Raw genomic sequence first — 22,010 nt, 5'->3', positions numbered from 1 at the left:
TTCAACAGTATTTTTCCCTTCAAAAAGCAATATCCTTTCAACACGCGAAATTACTTTTTATCCATTTTTTTCACAAAACAAAAGTTGTTTCACTCAAAATGCTATAATTCACGAACTAATGGTCGGACAGCTGTCAAATGTATACAGTCTTCTTTTGAGTGTTAGGGCGATCTAAAAACATATGGATTTAATTCTAGTAGCGCCATCTATGTGTCAGGCCGGGGACTTTTCATTTCAGTTGATATCGATATATCGCCTTTCAGTTCGATATTTTGAAGCAAAGGACAAATCGTACTACAAAAAGGATATCGAAAAGTTGGAGGGTCGCTATAATCAGTGTATCACCCTTGAAGGGAAATACAATTCCCAGAATAAAAAAAAATTGCCACAAAAATGTGTTTTACTTTGGTAGGCCGGGAACTTTTCAATTGACCTGTCGTATTGTTTGCCTTACCTTTGAAATAAATCAAAATCGTATAATATCGACCCATCTAAGATAAAAATGCCAATATATTCAAAATATTGTATATATTTTGCGTTGTATTAATTTTCGCTTCATATTAATTTAATATATTTTAGATCTAAGCATGGCATGTACAGGCCAGTCTCTCAGGCTACAAACAACCTCCCTCCTTTTACTCCCGGACCAGTCTCTCCATCGCTAATTATCCATACAATGGCTGCACACGTCAACTACATCGCCTCCATTGTTCCCTATGGGCCGAAACACGATCATCAACACACTGCTTTACCTGTCTAGGTTTTTGATAAGCCCCCAAACGAAATTTGCTTTCAATTTTTTTTAATAAAATTATATTACATAAAATATCGACTATAATTTAAGTTGACTTCAACTAACAATCACCGTAAATTATTAACTTAATTAAATATTGTTTAACAAAAAAAATTTCTTTGGATATGGAAGAAGGCCATATTTTAAGATGTCTAAAAAACTATTAAAAAAACTATAAAACTCTCAAATTAAAACAAAACTAAGTTAGAGTTAAGAATACACTTTTACACTATTCAAATTCGTGTTGTTTGGTTCGCTTAAATCTTCAGATTTCCTGCGTGTTGTCCAGTAGCTGTCTTACTTCCTCGTTGTTGTGGTTTAACAACCCCATGTTTTAAGGCGAAATCTTGCATCACTTCGTAAATCAATTTAATTTTGAGGACATCGTGCAGGTCTTCGTTGGTTATAAGCATTAGTAATTAATCGTAGATTTTTGTTTTGGCTGCGTTGGATTAGTAGTCGATTTGATGAATGCAACCTATAGGTCCAAAATTTCTTTACGATTAACTTATAAACAATTTTTTTTAATTTTATGTAAAGTAGAGAGTATCTTCCGTCTAACCAATACAGTTGCTTGACTTTGGGTCTAATCTGCTCTGCCTTTTCTCTACCATGATGTTTCCAATTTACTATACCATCGAGATATATGCCGAGGTGTTTAGCTGATTCTGTTTGAGGAATCAGGTATCAGTTAAGCGATATAATTTCATTTCGCTGAAACGCAAAATTAGTAGAAACAAATTTAGAGCTATTAAACTACATTTTCAAGTCTCTAGTTCATTTGTTGATCTTATTGACTGCTACTTATTATTTTTCCACAACCTTAGGGACAGATATTTGCAGATATATTATAGGACAGTATTCTTTTCTTTTAATGCCTCTTGAACCATTGTTACTCTATGCTGTTGTTCAATGGATTTTCTTAATTATTTAATTATTACATTGTTACTAACTAACTCTAACCGTATAACCTACAATTTGTTGTTATGTTAAATTAAATCTAGGTAGTATATAACTAGAAGGACTCATCGACCCTAACTCAGTCTCTGGTAAAATATTGTTTATACATGTCATTGTTGTATTTTTTAATACATACACCTCACATACACCTCACTGCACAACACTACACAAGATCAGATGGTTTGATTCTTTTGAGTCTGTCTCTAGTTCTGGTGGTATCCAAAAGCAGCAGTATCTCAATATTCTCATGAGAATGGAGTCTTTCCTCATGCTCCGTTGCAATTCTCTTGATTTCTTGACTGACTGTGAGTATCTGAAGGTCTCTATGTAGGTAATCAGTCCTATAGTACCTGGATGCGCCAACAATACCTCTCAGGACTTTGTTCTGAAAAATTTGTATTTTATTTACTCTTTGCAGAACATCCCCATAATTGAACTCCGTATGTCAATATAGGTTTCAGTATTTGCTTATATAATAGCAATTTATCATGTACAGTACATTTTCCTATATTTCAGTTCCAATCCTTTTCTTTTCTTCTTTATATGCTCCTTCCAGCGAAGTTTTGCATCTAGATTCATTTCGAGGTATATAGCGTTGTTGCTATATGGAACGATAGTATTATATAATGTTGTTGGTGCTTGTACGCTCTGTTTATAGGTGAACTGCACATGTACAGATTTACTTTCATTAATTCTTATTTTCTAAGCTTGTGTCCAATTATTTATATTGTCTTCACTATTGTCTTCGACAGCTATAATCGTAGTATCATTAGCAAATATAGCCATTGTAATATTTCCACTTGTAGTATATCACAAGTGTAGAGTAGATAAAGCAATGGTTCTAGTACACTTCCTTGTGGTACACCTGCTTTAGCTTCTTTTATTGTAGAGTAAGCTTCTTCTTGTTTGACTCTAAACATTCTGGATGTAATGTATGATTTTAATAGTTCGGTGAGTTGTTTTAGTAGCATTTTCTCTAGTTTATGAACAAGGCCTTCGTGCCAAACCTTATCGAAGGCTTGTGCTACATCTAAGAATATAGCTGAGCATACTTTTTTACTTTCGTAGGCTTTTTCAATAACATCTGTTATTCTGTGAACCTGGTTAATTATTGGGTGCTTGTTAATAAACACAAACGGGTGTGTTGGTATTAGGTTTTTTGATGAGCTTTATAATCCCTTCTTGGTAGTTTTTGCAGTCATTCTCCTGTTATTAAATCGTAGCCTAGTGATTTCCTGTGGTTAATGTCAGTTTTAATAACTTTGGTTAGCCCTTTCGGCGTGACTAATTCAATCAACGAATTTTCAGCTTCTATGTCCGGTAAATTATGTTCAATATTAGTTTGGTTTGGTTTGAAAGTTTTCTATAGATACTCAGCAAATGCTTCTGCTCTTTGGCGATTGTCACGTGCCCAATTCCCACATAGGTCTCTTATAGACCGACTGTGTAGACATGAGCGCTTTAGATATTTTGCGGCTTTTCAGAGTGAGTATTCACTTTCTTTATCATCTGTTAAATTCCTCATATAATAATTTATGGTTTTGTTTTTAATTTCTAGTATTTCCCTTTTCAGTCTTTGGGTTATATTGTTTAAACCATTTTTATTTTCAGGTATTCGGTTTTGTAGTCATTTTTTACGTAACTTACGTTTTTCAGCTACCATTTCCTTCACTTCTTTTGGATAATTAATTCCTTTAGTTGTACTCTTAATTTCTATTATATAGAGTATTATTTCGAGCAGCTTGTTCAGTTGTCTTGAGGGGTACATTTAGTTGAATTCGTTTGTTTGTGAATTCTTCAGCAAATCCTTCCCAGTATGTTAGTCCTCTGTTTTTTTTTGAGCATAATTATGTATTTCACCTTAAATATATGACCTTGTATATAAGTCAACCTGATGATAGCTTTTTGTGGCAGCTCTTTGAATATCCCAGATGAAATTTCATCAATTCCAAGAGCCTTTTTATGATTGAGGTTTTTGTCAAATTCTGTGACAACATCGGGCCACATGGAACATCAGGAGAATAAGCAGTATTTGTCTCCATTTTAGATACTATATCATTCGGTTGGAATACGTTAGCTGAATCTTGCGTCGAACTCATTTATTTTTATCATTTTTAGTAGGCGGTACTCTAATAATTCTAATAATTGGGGCCTTAATTCACTTACGTAATTTTCGAAGCAACTCTGTATTTTTGTTAATATAGAAGGTTCATTTTCCTATTACCAAAGTAAATCAAGTATGTATTTCAAATAATCGTGTGACCTCTAAAGTTTACAGTTTCTATCGTAAGAAATCGCAGAAAATCCTCTCCATTGTTCTTGCGCATTCTAAAAGCGACAAAAAGTGGCCGCTCACCTATTCGCCTTTTGGACCGCTTAAAATATTCATGGCGAAGGGGTGACTCTGGCTGGTGCCTGAAGGATCGCACAAAGACAATCGAATTTAGAGCGTGGGCCTTCGACTGCGTACGAAGACCGAGAACGACAAAGAGGCCGTCTCGGCTTTGCCTCCGGAGTTGTTCGGGACCTTTTGCGACAATGTAAATCTAATATGCAGCGATGTTTCTTATGTATTTGCGTCTTGGGACGGTGAAAAATGAATAGGTTTTCGTTAAAGCCGTCTGGGTGAAATTAAACACAAACAATAACAAGGAATTTGCATCATATTGTATTACAAATTTTAACGGGATATATTATCACCAATGACTACATTAAAATGATAAGTTTAGAAATTAGTTTAGGTACCTAATGCAACTGGTGTATATTTATATTAAATTTATTTATGCCAAATTTATTTGCGGCAACAAAAATAGTTTAAACACATATGCATTAGTTAGGAACATTTAGATAAGCTAATTTCTAAGATATTGATGCTCAAACATTTAATCCAGCCAGCTTTCTCAGTACAAGGTACTCAAGGAAGAAGAAATGTAGGATAAATTAAAGCTAGTCTTGGCGCAAAACATAAAAATTATATTGTATATATTTTCTGTTAAGAACTCTCTAATATATTCACACTTCCAATAGACCTAGAGATAGAAATAAGATTATTATAAAAGCTCGACCACATGTTGCAATTTTATAAGATACAATACCTATCAATAAAAATATTTCTCCAGATGTTTCTTCTAATTGTTACTTATGACGACCAATGCCAACTGATTGGGCATCTCATTCCCTCGGAGATGTTCGAAAATTGCTACCTGAAAATTTGTTGATGTTTTAGCTTTGACAACAACTATAATCTTCAGAAGAGGCATGGTTTTTCAAAGACAAAATTGAAACTCTACACAATTAAAATACAGTGGTTAATAATTCTCATAAAACTTTTAAAACAAAAATGTAAAAAGCGGTATATTCAAAATATGCGTCAGTAATACCTCCATGTTTTTTGCCATCACTTATAGAAATGTGTGAATATCCCTTCAGAAAAGTCTTAAAATATTTCAAAATGGTCCATTAATCAAACTATTTTTCGAAATATGTGATATATACGAAATATATAATTATTGGTATTTCATGACAAATATGTAAATCATAGATTAAAATTAATTATTGTCACATGAGAAATTTATATATAAGGAAGTAAAACAAACAACACTTAAAGAAATCAATTCTGAAAAAGCTCCTCCTCCTAAACACTATGATTCTTAAACCTGGGAAAAAACCAGAAGAGGTCTCCAGTTATCATCCTATAAGCCTCTAAACTTTTCGAAAAACTATACTTTATTATTTAGAGACCCAAAATAATCGCAGAGGAGGAAAATATTGTTCCAGGCCACCAATTTGGCTTCCACAATAAACACGGACCAACAGAACAAATATATAAATTAGTCAACCAAATTAACAAAAACTTAAATGTTAAAAAATATTGCTACGCTGCATTTCTCGATATTTCTCAGGCCTTCGACAAGGTGGTATTAGGCACATTGGACTGCACGTTAAATTGAAAAAACTTTTGCCCCATATGCACTTTCGAGTGCAGAAATTATAACTCACACACAGACATTTTATTGTCAAACAGGGTGACAAATATACTGACCTACACCAAATATATTCGAGTGTTCCGGATGACAGTGTTCTTGGCCCATACTGATATTATATATATCTACTGTATACAGCTGACCTACCGACCTCAAAAACCACTGCTGTTGCAACATATGCTGACGATACAGCGGTCATCACACGAGGATTGACGTTCACCCTTTGTAGAAGAACATGCCCGTCAGTAGAATTTTGTTGTATATAAGTCAATACTTAGGCCAATTTGGACTGTGGGATACTACTAGCAACTCTAACATAGATATCCTCCAGAGGTTTTAGAATAAAATGTTGCAAGTCATTGTCGATGCCCCACATTACGTGTTCAATAAACTGATTCAGCGCGATATCCCCTTAGAACCCATAACGAGTGTGGTTCGAAGTGTTACTTCCAAGTACTATAAAAGATTATTAGTGCATCTCAATGCACTCGCCAAACAGTTAAATATGCGCGATGACACTGTAGTGCGTAGACTCAAACGCAACCTCCCATACGAATTAATTAATAGATACATAGAGTGAGATTTAATAATCTCTAAAATAAGTTAGAATAGTCTTTAGAATAAGATAGGATATACTTTAAAATAAGTTCTAGAATAAGATGTATATTATAAGTGTATATATAACAATAAATACGCAAAAGTGACAATAAGGTAACAGACTCACCGTATATTCAAAATATAGTGATTATATATAATTAAAAACCATATTTCTCTTGTTACAAATATCATGATATGCCATCTGAATAAATGAATCTGTTATATATATTAGAAGGATGATATTGAAAATATTATTATTTTACGCTTATTAGTTTTAGCTATTATTAGCTTGAACGAAGATGTATTTACAGATGTATATAATATTTTTATCTACCTAAATGTTCTAAAATCATATCTATACTATTAGTTACAAAATATTTTTATACTAAAAGCATCCATATGATAAAAGACGAATGCTGGCAAAACACGTATAAATACTTATATCTCTAGATATTATTCTGCCGCTTTATTAATATCAAATAAGAAGTTACATTATTTCGCGTCTGCTCGACTATTCCTTTCGCCAAATTAGGAAATACTTTCCGACATTTCAGATACGGAAAATCGTATCTTATCACATAATATGGTAAAAACATTCCTGTAGCACCCATCCAATTAACGTTAAGTTAATAAATTCCCATCGTTCTCTATATCTCCCCCCGTTCGGGTGGTTTCCTATTTGTATTCGGGGATTGTCGGCCCAATTAGGGCTCCGAAGGGAAGGGAGCAACGGAGGTATCTTATTTGGTTTATTAATATGCCATGACAGCTTTTGAAGACGTCTGCCTTGTGTTCGCCTGCCTACAGATATTCCTCCCTTATTGAAAAAATACCGTCATTTTGTTATTCGCCTAATTTATTAACAGATTCTGCAGCAATAGTTATATCAAATATTTACAAAAATGTTTTTGAGGGTACTCACTGTATTAACTAATTACTCAAAGTCGATGATCAATTGATATAGCATTTAATTCCAATGTTTTTTAATCAAGAATTTGTAACTCAGGCGTTGAAGTAAGTCTCAGAGAAAACAAATAATTACTCAATATATTTCTGTATGTTATTCTTAAATACCAGATCTAAGCTTTGAGACCAAAACTCAATTAAAATTTGATGGATAATCCCACTGGTAAACTCTACTATAAGTTTAATTAATTTATTATATAATTAATTTATTATATATTTTATAAATTAATTTAAAGCAGTTTTCACTCATATATTAAATATACTAATATAAAGGGTTTTTGTCTCTTCGAGCTCCAATTAAGTCCACTTGTTAAGCTGTTATAGTACTTCGACATTTTATATGCAGTGGCCTTATATTATTCAGTGGCCGGTACTACCCTACCTCATTGTGAATGTCTTCATTCATGTCAACAATGATGTGAACAACTTATGTTTTAATAAGTTTGGATAGTATTGATATTGATTTGATTTGTATAATTCCGTAGCAACCACCACTATTTTAAAACCTAATACAAACTTCTACTCGTTTAACATGCTTTTTTCAGTTAAACTTAACATCCAGTGTCAAGCTAATGTATTTTGCTGGGATATGAAAGTAGACTAGAACCAATTATCATTAGCAAGTAATAAAAGAGCTGTCTTCTGGTGACCTGGCAAGTCGTATTGTATCAATTACTGGAATACAAAGTGTACTCTTATGTAGTTCAACACGTGAAAATATTTTAAAAAATAAGAAAGCATAGGTTGATACTAGAACATATATAAAAGCATAGGTGATAGAGTAGAACCAATTATCATTGGGAAATCACAAACAAATGTCTCCTGGTAACCTTCCAAGTCGCATTCTATCAATTACTGGAAAAAATCATAGGTTGATACCAAATTTCTAATATATTGAGGTTAGATCCAGCCTCACGATATATAGAATTATTAATGGAATGGCGAGGATGTGAATAAGAAAGCATTTTTGTCAATATATCTATCAGATTGTTCAATAACCTCAGATTCAACAAACTAGTGATTATTTTTAATAACAATATTGTTGGCAAAGGCAATAATGCAGAATATATTCACAATTTGACTACAAAAAAAGAACAGTATATAAAAAAACTAAATACCCACAATACGTTATAAATACTACACAAATAAATTATTTAAAAATCTATGTATTCAGCTATATATTTATTTACAACAAAAAAATGTTCCGATTTTAGAATTACATATTTTTCATATTTACATAATATCATGTCCTGTAAAATAATATACCCAATATATTATGTAATATTCAATTTATAATTGGTGACTTGAAACCAACTTCATCAACCCACCTTTTTACTTTCATTTAAGTAAAAGTCAACCATCGCTATGATGACAGTGATAATTCTTTCAATAAATATTGAACAAGGAAATTACTATTTTAGTTATGCAATGGATCAATTAAGGTCATTTGTAACCTTCATCGTTTACTCAGGTTGTGTAACATACAACCTAATTTTAAATAATATAATACAGCATTTAATAATAGAAATAAATCGTTTATTGATAATATAACCTCAAAATACAATTAACAAAACACTATAACAATTACGTTAAATTGGAATATCTGGTTACTACAGCAGATAAACACGTAATTCTAGATTTTAAGCACCTCACAACAAACAATACCTCAGTATCGTATACCTTTAATATTAAAAAAACCATTTTTGAAGACAATTTCGTACACTTTTTGCAACCTGATTACCGTAACTGTATCATGACCCAAAATTTGGGCAAAATTCGAAGTAAGCAGAAAACACAGTTATATCTGCAAAATTGTATATTTTTCTATTAGTCATAATGTTCATGGAATTGGATTATGTATGGAGAATACCACTGGCAAATCACGACCTGCACTACTTTATTGATACATACTTACTTTTTTGCTAAATACAGCAAAAATAACATTGCAATATTGAACACCAATAAGTATTGTAATAAGTCAGCACAATTTTTCGTCTAACCCAAAATACGGACCAATCAATCTAAAATTTTGTTTTTCAAACATACGTGAATTTTATGATCCAAATGCGGTAAAATTAATGATTAACGAAGATACCAGAGTGAAAATACTCATAGCTTGATATGCTTTTGGTTAAAAAATTGACACCTATTAATAATTCAATCAAAAAAATATATTCTCTCTGCGTGGTCAGGAAGCTTTATATTGTATGTCAATTAAACTATAATAAAATAAATATTTTGATTGTCTCATTGTGTCGTATGTGGTTGTGTCGTAACATGATTTTGATGTCAATGACGAAGGACGACTTGCAGGACTAAAAAGGCTTGAATACAATAAACTCCAAAAGTTATTTGGATCTTAGTATTTAGCGAAATATCCTAACTAAATAATTGAAGGCGTTTGTTTTAGGACAACACCAAGTTCAATATATCGTTGGTTAGTTTAAGAGAGCCATCTACATCCATATCGAAATGAAATATGCATGGCAAAACCCTGTTACCATATGGTAGGATATAAAGTATATTACTAACTACTAAACTGTTACCCCAGATGCCCGCCTATGCGAATTGCACAAGTTGAATTATGTATTATTGCAAAAAAGCAATAACGACTAACAGACGCAAAATCATCATCTGCAAGTTAATATCGATACAGCATGGTATGACTGACACATGGTTTCGAAATACTGAAGTAGTGTAAAAATGGATCGATAAATTGATCGAAGATCAACGCCAAATCAACATCGTCCTTGCTAAATAAATATTACCAAAAATATGGAAAAAAAAGAAAATGATAGAAATGATTTTAATTAATATATAATATGCCAGATTTTCAAAATAAAAGCCAGATCAAAATGCAATAAGCATCTGATCTACAGAAGTGCCAACAACTTTATGTAAAATCATAGCAATTACAGGAGAAATGATTTTCAAGGTTTTTCCAAAATGTTTCTCAGTAAACGATAATTAGTAAAAGTATTAAGATAATCCAATAGATCCTTGATATATACAGAGGAGGGACAAAACAATTTGAACACCATGTAATAAAATTAGTCCTCCAGTGTATTAAATATGGTTAAAACATGTTTAGAGAATTTATATGGAGGTAAGACGAAATGAAACAATAGAGGTTAAATTATGTGACCGTTATTTATTGAACTTATAAAAATATAGAAATAACAATAGATAAAAGGGATGGCAGTGGCCTTACCTATACATGAGTCTTGGGCAGTCGATGGTGGCCACTGAACGATGGTCATGGAATGATCGAAAGTACCCTTCAATAATATCCCAGATAAACGTCTCGGGGTTACCAGATATTCGTTATCGTCTAGTAGTCGGCGCTGCTGGCCCTCCGCACATGTTCTACATCTGGAATAATATTTCTGGGTATTTTATAGGCCACTATTCTAAAATGTAAATTTCGACACGCGTCAAGGTCACATACATATGAAATCAATGAAATGTATGATCTCTTAGATGTTGATTAACGTTTCACTAGCGACACTCTCCACGTAATAACAGCATACACAACGCATGGTTAAACGTCATCGGCGAAGAGGAACTGTCGGCAATACTCAAAGATAACTGAAAAAGACTGACGAACAATAACGTAACATATACTGCGGCAATAAAAGTAACAGAGGAAGCCAACACTCATTTGACTAATACTGTTTCGACAAAGATGACGAAGAGCTGCGATTGTGAAACATTACTGACAAGACTGACGAACAATAACGTAACATATACTGCGGCAATAAAAGTAACAGAGGAAGCCAACACTCATTTGACTAATACTGTTTCGACAAAGATGACGAAGAGCTGCGATTGTGAAACATTACAACATTAGGCTAGGAAGAAAATGGTGCAAGATCATAAAACCTGATCACTTCATGACTGGAAAAATGTGGTATGGTCCGATGAATTACCATATAACAATCAATATAACGATCAATTGAAAAGTCCCCGGCCTACCATAGTAAAACACATTTTTTGACAAAATTAGTTCTTTTTATTCAACATAATAACCTTTAAGGATGATACACTAATTATAGCGACTCTCCAACTTTTTGATACTATTACGATTGTAGTACGATTGGTCCTTTGCTTCAAAATAGGCCTCAGTTTCGGCGATCACCTCTTCATTTGACGAAACATTTTCCCAGAGAGCATTCTTTTGAGATATGAGAAAAGGAAATAGTCGCTGAGGGCCAGTAATTCGAAGCCCAATTCATGGAGTTTTACCATCGTTTTCACTGACTTGCGACACGGTGCATTGTCTTGGTGAAGCAGCACTTTCTTTTTCTTCAAATGCGGCCGTTTTTCCGCGATTTCATCCTTAAGACGATTCAATAACGCTATGTAATAGTCGCTGTTGATGGTCCTTCCTTTTTCAATATAGTCAATGAAAATTATTTCATGCGCATCCCAAAATACAGACGCCATAACCTTGCCAGACGACTGTTGCGTTTTCCTACGTTTTAGAGGGAGTTCATCAGGCAGTGTCCGAAAAGCCGGCATCAAGCCAAGTTTTTGCTTCAACTGTATTTTTGCCTTTCAAAAATCCAATATTTTATCAACACGCGAAATTCCTCTCTATCCATTCATTTTTGATATAGAGAACCCCAAAAGAAGACCACTCTTCGACGACCTTCTTTCTATAGTCATACAAAAAGGGGCGGTTCCCTACTGTCTGGATTACTGTGAATAAATATTTGCGTATTGTGATTAAATATTGAGAACTATGTAAGGAAGAAAATATACTGCACAAAGTTTGGAAAAGTAACGTTTTGCACAATTGACAATATCCTCTTGTGATAGCACCTATACAAATTGTTGCACAGAAATACAAGACATAATTTATAAATCGATCGATACTCTAAAGATTTAATAAAAATATTAAATTATTCCAATAGATTCTTGATAGATACATCCTGAATAATAACCAGAAAACGTGAAGTGCACATATACGAAAATTTCTAGCAAAAAAAAATATAATAAAAAGCTGTCGTTTAAAGGGGCGAGTTACGAGTGTGGCCGTCGGAATATGATAAAAATGTCGTAAACCGGGGTGACAGCATCCAAACCGGTGAGATATATCAGGCATTGTCGACGCTTTCCGATAAAGTTTGACGTCGGAAGAATTGAAATATCGACGGGAAAGGTGGAAAATCGCGGGCGATCTGACGAAAAAACCGAAGGCCCGAGATAGTCCTAATGGCCTATGGAAAATTGGAAAAAGTTTCCCATCAAGCATATTGCACTTTCGAAGGAAGACGCTACGATTTACGATTACATCGGAAACTAGTTATTTATGTATTTTAATTTATACTTTAGTAAAAGAAATATCGATCAGCAGTTCAATTTTATTTGGAAACTATATAGCTAACATTGTTTTTTGTTGTTTTTCTAATAAATTGAGACTGATATAGACAAATGTAATTCTTAAACATATAATTATTCATATATTCGACAAATGGCTACCATATAATTTAATCTCTAGAAAAAATAAGTCTAGCCCACTGTTTTCATTTTTTTTTGCTCAGGCTTTCAACAAAGTGTGGCACAAAGGCTTGTTTTATAAGCTGAATCTGAGTAGGCCACAACAACATCAAGAAGTTCTACAATTTTATTTATCATGAAGATATTTTAAAATTAAACTAAAAGATTTTTTTAAAATAAAATAAATCAGAGCTGGAGTGCCACAAGATAGTGTACTAAGGCCGATTCTCTATCTAGTGCATACCGTTGATCCCAAATCATAGATATGAAGCAATTGCAACTTTTTCTGATGACACTTCCAGTGCACTGTTATTGTCATGGCAAGGGGGTCATGATCTGGCCAACGGTTGCTGAGATACTCCTAGCCTCCATTGATAGAATTAACACTTGGAATAAAACTTGGCGCATAAATATCTGCTTTGTTCATGTGAAGTAGAAAACTTGTCATCAAACCAATAAAACCAATAAACCGCCTCCAAATTTACCAGTAGGCATGTATCCCAGCCTCCTCGACCAGTAAAATTCTTGAAAATCTTGTCGCATATCACAGGAATGCAAAACACATCACATCCATGTCACACATTGCCGGACAACTCAGTCTTCTTAACAGAAATCTTGAAACCTAAAGTGCACACTTATCAGTATGCTCTGTAGTTAAGGAACAGTTTCATAACTATAAAACACATTCTATCGAACTGCAAGAGATACTACTATCCACTTAGATTTGAACCTTGCAAGTAACCTTGTCCTAAAGCAACTGCGTTTATTATATCTTATAAGTTCAATTGCTTAAATTATTTTAACCACATATGTTATGTTTAAAATTAATTATTATTATAGTTTATTCGGACTGACATAAACTGATATAAAGATGTAACCCATATATCGACTCAAAAAATCCCAAAAGGCTAACGAGTCACCATAAATAATTAAATAAATAAATAAAATATCGAAGCGGAGGCAATACACTTTTTTGGCTATGCAGATCTGACAAGACGACTCTAGAGGACCAATATTCCAATATTTTTACTACCAACTAATCGAATTTGGTGTTAGTACAATAACAGAGCATAGTGCTCGTCAATGTTAGTTATTGGAACCTAAGAAATTCTAGCTTAAAAATATTTAACATTTTTAAATTCTACCACTCCATCATATAGTCTTGATACAGGCTCGAAATATTTATCCATAGGACTATTACCTTTTGTGAAGATTGTTTAATATTTTGAGGAATAGAGCAGAATTATCTTTTACAGAGCTAATATTGTTCCTCGTCGTTTTCTTACCGTTTATTATAATGCATTGTAGAACATTTAAAATTTTCAACACCAAAAACTAAAGAGTTAAGGGGACGCTGAAGAGTTTATAACTGATCAAGCAAAATGAAGTATATCCGATTTTCTGTCAATGTTTGATTCAAGATTTCAGTTCAAGGGTTTTATTTAAATTTAATGGCTCATCTATATACAATACACTCAGATACAGATACAGAGAAACACCACCAGATACAGAGTATTACTAACACGCGACAGTTTTAATCTTGTGGCTTTCAATATCTCGTGGTTTTATTTTATACATCACCAAATCACTCCAATAGTTTCCAAAATTCCTGAAAAAAGCTGATTGGTGAACATGTTAACGTAACAAATACTTTGCAATGACAAATGTTCTTCATAAAAGCAAAAAACTACGTTGTCAGAAGTAAAAATATTCATTAATTTACATTGTTGTATGTCTAACCTATCCCAGAAAAAAACTGATACTACTAACAAACAGACCAGAAAACTGAACCACGCATTCAATGTACCATATAATATTGGAAAAAAGGTCATTTTGGTTTCTCCTAACACGGATTAAAGTTACCTATATCTAGTAATAATAAAGCAATCAAGCTATACTGTTCCATAATCGCTAATATCCTAGATATAAAAGTACATAACATAACAAGTACATAATATATGTACATAATAGTACATTATAACATCAGTCAGTGTTTCAGTCATCAGACAGATTCGGTTATTGCGCTTTGAAAATGAAGATTTCAGAAGTTATGTTCGTCATATTTTGCTTTTTTACTTCCTAAAAAGAAAAGAGCAATGTAGGCTTATCAAAAATTGTTTCAATTTTATAGTGACGAGTCAAAATTAATTTGCTTTGGATCTTGTCTTGACTGACTACCAATTCTGTTTTCGTCTTTACAAGGGTTTCAAAAGAAACTCTTGTGATACTCAGTTGGTTCAGAATATACTGTCATATTTGAAAAGGATTTTACTAACTACAATTGGCAATAAATCGACATCGTGATGACGTGAGTTTACTGTTTTTTGGACGTTACTGCTCTATTGTTTAGTGTTTGATATTACGAGGATTTATCTGGACTGGTCGTACAGTTGGCTGTTGTTGCCTACAACGTGGGCTCCGAACCACGGTCTGCGACATTAAGCCTATCGACTGGCGAGTGAGCAACTTAGAAATCATCTCAGAAGACATCCGACCTTACCCAGCCTGGTTACTGGCGCGACTGGGATCATTTTCCTTGTCGGATTTTGCATTCTCGCCCAAGGAGAATCACAAATGTTAACCAGCCAAGCTAGCACAATTATATTTTAACTACTATCAACTAATCACTTTGAAGTCTGTGCGAAGCTCAAACAATACAAAAATAATAATACAATCTTGTGGCATGTGCACAAAATTAAAGTGCGAACAAAACAAATCTAATTTGTTGCTTTACTTTTTCCCCAGCCCATTATTATATCAACAAAACGAAAAAATAACAACACAATTTTAATCAGCCGTCAAATACGCCAGTTATCTCCGCCAAAGAATTATCAAACTTTTTGTTTTTCTTAATAAAGAGTCCTGGCCTGTACTCCCACGTTCTTAAAATATTAATCCGTTCACCTTCTCCCGCTGATCATTGAGAACAAGGAAAATAAGAGGCGGGCAGGGAGTTGAGGCAGGGTAGAACGAGGCCGCGGTGCCCTCTGAGGTAAACTTTTTAGTTGTAACTTTGTAGCAGCCATCACGTCGAAATTGAATTTATTCTACGTAACGCGAAACGCCTTGTGGTTTATTTAATACCCGCCCAGGAAAATATCCAGATTGGGGAGAGTTTTTATCAAGACGCCTGCCTACCTACCGACCAAACCAACTGTTCTCCGTTATATATTTTTTTTTCGTATTTAATTGTCTATAGATTAATTTTCATTGTATATAAGTTAAACTTTTTGTGTTACTTATCGTTTTTTTTTGTCTGAACAAAATCAGCTTGTTGTGGTTTCCATTTTTTAACAGGATGATAAAAAGCTAATATTTCTATAAAAAAAACTAAAATTGTGTTATTTGAATTGATTAACATAGTTTTTTACACTGTTCACAATAGTTGCTGAAAACTATTTCAGGAATGGTTTTTCAAACCTTAATATTCACAAGGTTAAATTAGACAACTAATGTCTAACCACCTCCTTAAGCATAACCTCCACTGTTATCGAATTTAAATGTTATTTTTAATATAAGGAGCTTCTACTAAAGATTAATCAAACAATTACCCATCGAAACCATATCCAATATTATTGAGATGATTTCTGATGTTGCTGCAGTTGCTGACTCTTTATGTTATTCATCTTATATGGCCATTTTTAAAAAAATCCGTTTACAAAGCATTATTCTGTGATAGAAGGACTAGATTCACCTAATGGATCTACTATTTCAATATGTCATTCCTTAGAGATTTAACCATTTTTAGAAATAAATGGATCGCTACACCAATGTTTTCTACAGCTATATTTGCACATCAACTTAGGAGCCTGTCAAATCTTACATTATATGGATATCTAACAAGGTAATTGAAAAGTCCCCGGCCTACACATAGATGGCTCTACTAGAATTAAATCCATATGTTTTTCAGTTAGCACCCTCAAAAGATGCGTGTATAAATGTGACAGCTGTCGGATCATTGGTTTGTGAATTGTAGTAGTATTTGTAGTATTTTGAGTGAAGCAACTTTTGTTATTGTAAAAAGAATGGATAAAAAGTAATTTCGCGTGTTGATAAAATATTGCTTTTTGAAGGGAAAATATACAGTTAAAGCAAAAACTTGGCTTGATGGCGAATTTCAAGACATTGCACCAGGAAAATCAACCTTCAAGGATTGGTATGCTAAGTTTGAACGTCGTGAAAGGAGCACAGAAGACGATGAATGGAGTGGATGCCCAAAAGAGGTTGTAACCGACGAAAACATTTAAAAATCCACAAAATGATTTTGAATGACCGTAACTTGAAATTAAGTGAATAGCAGACACTGTAAAGATATAAACTGAACATCTACAATATAATAATTCACGAATATTTGGGTATGAAAAAGCTATGTGCAGAGTGGGTGCCGCGCGAACTCACTTTTGACCAAAAACAACCGCTAGTTGATGATTCAGAGCACAATAAACCCGAGCTTTTGCGTCGATATGTGACATCACTATGTACTTACCAAACAAGATAAAATTAGACTGGTTAAATTAAGATTAAAAGTAACATTTATACAAAAGTTAGTGCAATTTGGCTATCTCCAATTTTTTGATATCCTGCATGTTGTCGAGTAGCTTTATTGGCGCCACGTTATTGTTATTTGGTAAGATTATTTCATATTTGAAGGCGAATTCTGAAATAACCTCGTAGGAATTTGTTTTGAGAGCGTTGGATTACTAATTCGTCGAATATTTCTGCGCTTAATAATTGACCGATAAACTAATATCTTTGATCCTAGGTCGAGTTGGGAATAACTTCTGTTTTACAAGTACAGTCCCTTGATTTTGTGTCTGACCTTCTCTTTATCTAACATAATGTTTATGAAGGTCGATCTTCTAAAATGAGATATTGATTATGATCCATTAATAATAAGATGGTGTATTAATAAATAATCGAATTTTTAATTATATTATTGAGAAATTGATCACACTTGGTGATAATTTATTAAGAAACCTAATATAGAGTACTTTCAATTCAAGAAAGTTTAATTTACTAAAACAAAGAAATAAACACAATATTAATAAAAGTATTGACTATTTTTTTCACTTCTAATAGCATTTAGATCCCGGGTAACTAATATAAGTAGTATACCAATTTAATAATCAGGAGAAAGTTATGAAATCTGTCAAATATAAAATAATTTGTATCAAAATTGAGTAAAGATTGCCTAATTAAGGTTAGGAACCAAATCGAATAAACAGGTTGTATATTAATAAGATATTTTAAGAAGCTTAGATTATATCAATAATTTTCTGCCATCTGAAAAAATGAGAAAAGAAACCCTTTAATTCCCTCGTTCCCTCATTCTCTCCTTAATATTAATCTGGACAGTTTTCTTTTAATTATTATATTCATTTATGTTTATAGTCTTGACCTGATAGCTAAACTAATGAAATTTATGATTAAAATACCACTGTAGTCACCTTGAATAATCTTGTCGGGTCAGATATTAATCCAACAATCCGAGAGAAAATTGGTGTACTTAAGATAAAAAATTATAGAACTGTTCGTGAAATGAAGTAACAATTCATTAACAATATTCTACGAATTTTGATTAAAATAAATTATTTTACAAAAATTATTGACATAAAGACGGTATGACCGTCTGGAACAACAACAAGTGCAACAAGATTTAAAAATAAGTAACATTTTCGAAAATATACCAACAGATTACGAATTTTTAAAATATTTCTTCCATTTTTAAAAAACCATATTTAATGAATCCCAAACCGTTTAGTAATGCCAGATAAAAATAATAATACCTGAAAAAAAAATATTTCTAGACCGTATTCAACAGTAAAAATAAAATATCCTTTAACTAGTTATATTTAAATTAATGTTCATATAAAATATGCATAATACATATTGATTTATATAGTCCCAATTCCCTTAGTAATATTTTATTATGTTGATATGGAGTTATTAAACCAACAATAAACCCACATAAAATATTTCCAGCCAGTTGTAGAGTTGTTCGCATAATGTATACCCGCGATACGAGGGGCCTTGCCAACATTTGATATTTTAAGGCACTACCTGACATTTTAAATGGATGTTTTGGAACTTGATGTTTTCTACCATAACTGTTTTCAATTTTTCTCTAGTTTATGCTATTTAACTGAAACTTATTTTCTATCTAGAATTAGTTGTAATCATTGGTTAGTCTGCGATTGCCATGAATTCACAGTCTTAGCCATAGAAATAGACAATCTATGATCTTGATCCATGTCTACGATACAAATATTACACCTTGCGATCGACAAGACCTGTTGAGATATATGTTCGAATCCTACTGAACCTGAACTAAATTTTTAATTTCTAATATATTGAACACTTGTCCTTGGTTCTACTTTAGGGTAAATTGATATGGCTCGGCGAATGGAGGTAAAACGAAATGAAACAGTGGTGTAACAAAATAGATAAAACTGATGGCAGCGGTGTTACCTAGTCACGAGGCTGGCGCAGTCGATGGTGGCACGTCTAAACCAAACGATGGTCGATTACTGAATGATGGAAATACCCTTCAATAACATCCCAGATAAACGTCTCGGGGTTGCCAGGTATTCGTTATCGTGTTCTAGTTGTCGCTGCTCGAACCCCGCCCGTGTTTAACGTCTCGGATTATATTTCTGCGTACTTTGTAGACCGTTATTCCACGATATAAAATTCGACATGCCTCAAGGTCGCTACACTACCATTTGCCAATTTCTTCTTCTCTGCACCTGATGGAGCTCATCTAAACCGAAGGAATTATTTTAGACAATGTTTCTTTCCACAAGTATGAACAATTATTCATACTTGTGGATCTTGATACTTTATATCTATCAATGAGTGAGGGAGTTACCGGTGAGTGACAATTTGAAACATCTCTCACTCTAAAGTTTAATGCAATTTCTTCCTAGTTTTGTCTGAAATAATTGAATTAAATTATGATTATATCGAAAACACAACATTTGAAAGGTCTTGGTCACAGTGGCCACACTGATATTCAGTTCAGCTTCAACGCGCTAACAATATTTCCAGTAAAACCGCAGCAACTTAATGTACAATAATGTGAATGCTTACCTATATAACTCATTTTACTAGTAAGGGGGGGGGGGCACATTATCTCGTTCATGTTCGAAGTAGCTGATAGACAATAGTAGACGCAATCTATTTTGACCCTGACTATTTATTGGCTTCGGCATTTTGAATCAGAGTAACCACAATTATTAAGCAGTGAATTGAAATTGATTTAAACAAGGAAAACGCCAAAATAAGGCATGTCAGTTTATAACTTAACTAATTAATATCATTAATATTTTGAAGAATATTTCACAACATACGAATTTTATAGGCTGACCCTATTACATATTCTGAGCATCTGACTACATTGTATGTCTTTTTAACTATAATAAAATGAAAAAATGGTTTGATTTTAAAAGAAATGTACAAATTGTAAAAGGCAATATATTAGGCATCATGATGACGTGAGTTCGCTGTTGTTTCGGATGGGCTATAGCAGTGATTGTCCATACGGCAATAATGATAAATCTGACAAGGAGAACTATTCTAGGTATGCCAGTAACCAGGCCAGTTACAACTTCTCCCTCTGGGGTGATCTCTAAATTGTCGCCAATCGGTAGATTTAATGTCAAGGACCATGGTTTGGATCCCACGTTGAGTAGGTCCAAACCAGATAAACTCTAGTTGGCGAAAAGAAAATTCTGAATGCTATTAGTAAAAAAGTAGTACACCTCGTATACAACCAAAACCCCTTAATCATATTTTATTGCGTTGATACGTTCTCTGGATATTCTCCATCTTCTAGTTAAACATGGAGTTATTAAATTAACAATAAACCCAGATAAAACATTCCCAGTCGGTCGTAGAGTTGTTAGCATAATTTATGCCCGCCAATATATATAAAAATATAACATTTTACGATCAGCATAACATAAAAGTGACATTTTACAAGGCGAAACAAACGATTTTATGACCGAAAAGGTGGTGGGGGAGGGACGCGACGCCTCACCCTGTCCGCACACGGCCCCAATCATAAATAATCCGAAAGAAATCCACCCGGTCGGTAATAAGGGCCAATAAATTTTTTTAAATTAAAATTCGCGAAACACCGCCCCATATCGCGATGAATTCTCCTTAATCGCACTTACTTATTTTCTGGATTATCTCCGGGCCTAGCCTCGCAATACCCCGGGGGGTAGGGGGATGCTGCCCACCACCAAGCCGGTGTTATTTTTATTACGGGCCATTTAAACCGGGGGCCTCTCCCACGGCAGACGGTAAAACATATCGTTCCCGTTAATATTAAAATTATGTTTGTTTAGGTGAAATATTCGAACTTTATCTCCGGTACGTGGCGATTCCGAACTTAATACTGGAGATTGCGTTCGAGATAAGATGTTTTATTAAAATGGTTTCGGCCTTTTACCCTCTGGAAATAAAACTTTTCCTTGTTTTTAATATATTCTCTGTTCTACGGTCTTACTTAGGGCCCTTATTACACAATTGGAAGGAATTATTGGCCTCTTTGCCGAAGAAAGGAATAAAATTATATTTTTATGCTAAAACATCATATCATCCAAAGATTTTTAAATTTTATCGTAATTTCCTGTTAGTATTTTCTCTAATAAACATTGATTGTATCAATATATAGAATAAGAACAGTTTTCCTATTTATTTTTGATAATATATTTAGGAATTAGTCTCTTGCATTGTAATTACAGAATCCTCAGTATCATAGAAAAATCATTAGAGGAAAATAAAATTTATTCTGCAATAATTTTACGTCTTGCTCAAGCTTTAGATAAAGTTTGGTACGAGGCTTTAAAGCATAACGTTAAGATGCTTCCCACTGGCCAATATTCCAACATTTTAGAGTCATATATACCGATTCAATACTTAGTAATTTTGTATCAACACCCCATATTTTTTTCCTTCTTTCTGTTCAAAATTTGGATCAATTACTCTTCTTTCAAAGGAATTTTAGTCTTAGAACTGCAGAACTCTTGATCTTTTAGTATACTTCTCTAATCTAAAGAAATCTTCAAATAAGACACGTTAATTACTATTGAAACTTATCTTTAAATATTTAAAATAATTATTGTATTATTTTAAAAAGTACAACAATGTGTCTCCCTAAATAACTAGCTTGCAACTTTCATTTCCTTTTTGTTTAAATCCTA

General features: G+C 33.2%; 1 protein-coding gene across 1 annotated transcript in view; it reads left to right on the top strand.

Annotated features, from left to right (window-relative positions):
• LOC143196071 (nephrin) overlaps positions 1 to 22,010 on the top strand; it is a 568,267-nt gene that overhangs the window by 480,350 nt on the left and 65,907 nt on the right. The gene's annotated exons all lie outside the window — the stretch shown is intronic.

This window comes from Rhynchophorus ferrugineus, unplaced genomic scaffold (assembly GCF_030347505.1).
Source record: "Rhynchophorus ferrugineus isolate W39M unplaced genomic scaffold, kcgeb_rfMv2 rfM4, whole genome shotgun sequence".
Classification (NCBI taxonomy): domain Eukaryota; kingdom Metazoa; phylum Arthropoda; class Insecta; order Coleoptera; family Curculionidae; genus Rhynchophorus; species Rhynchophorus ferrugineus.
The sequence above is the reverse complement of the archived record's forward strand: the minus strand, read 5'-3'. Positions and strand labels throughout refer to the sequence as shown.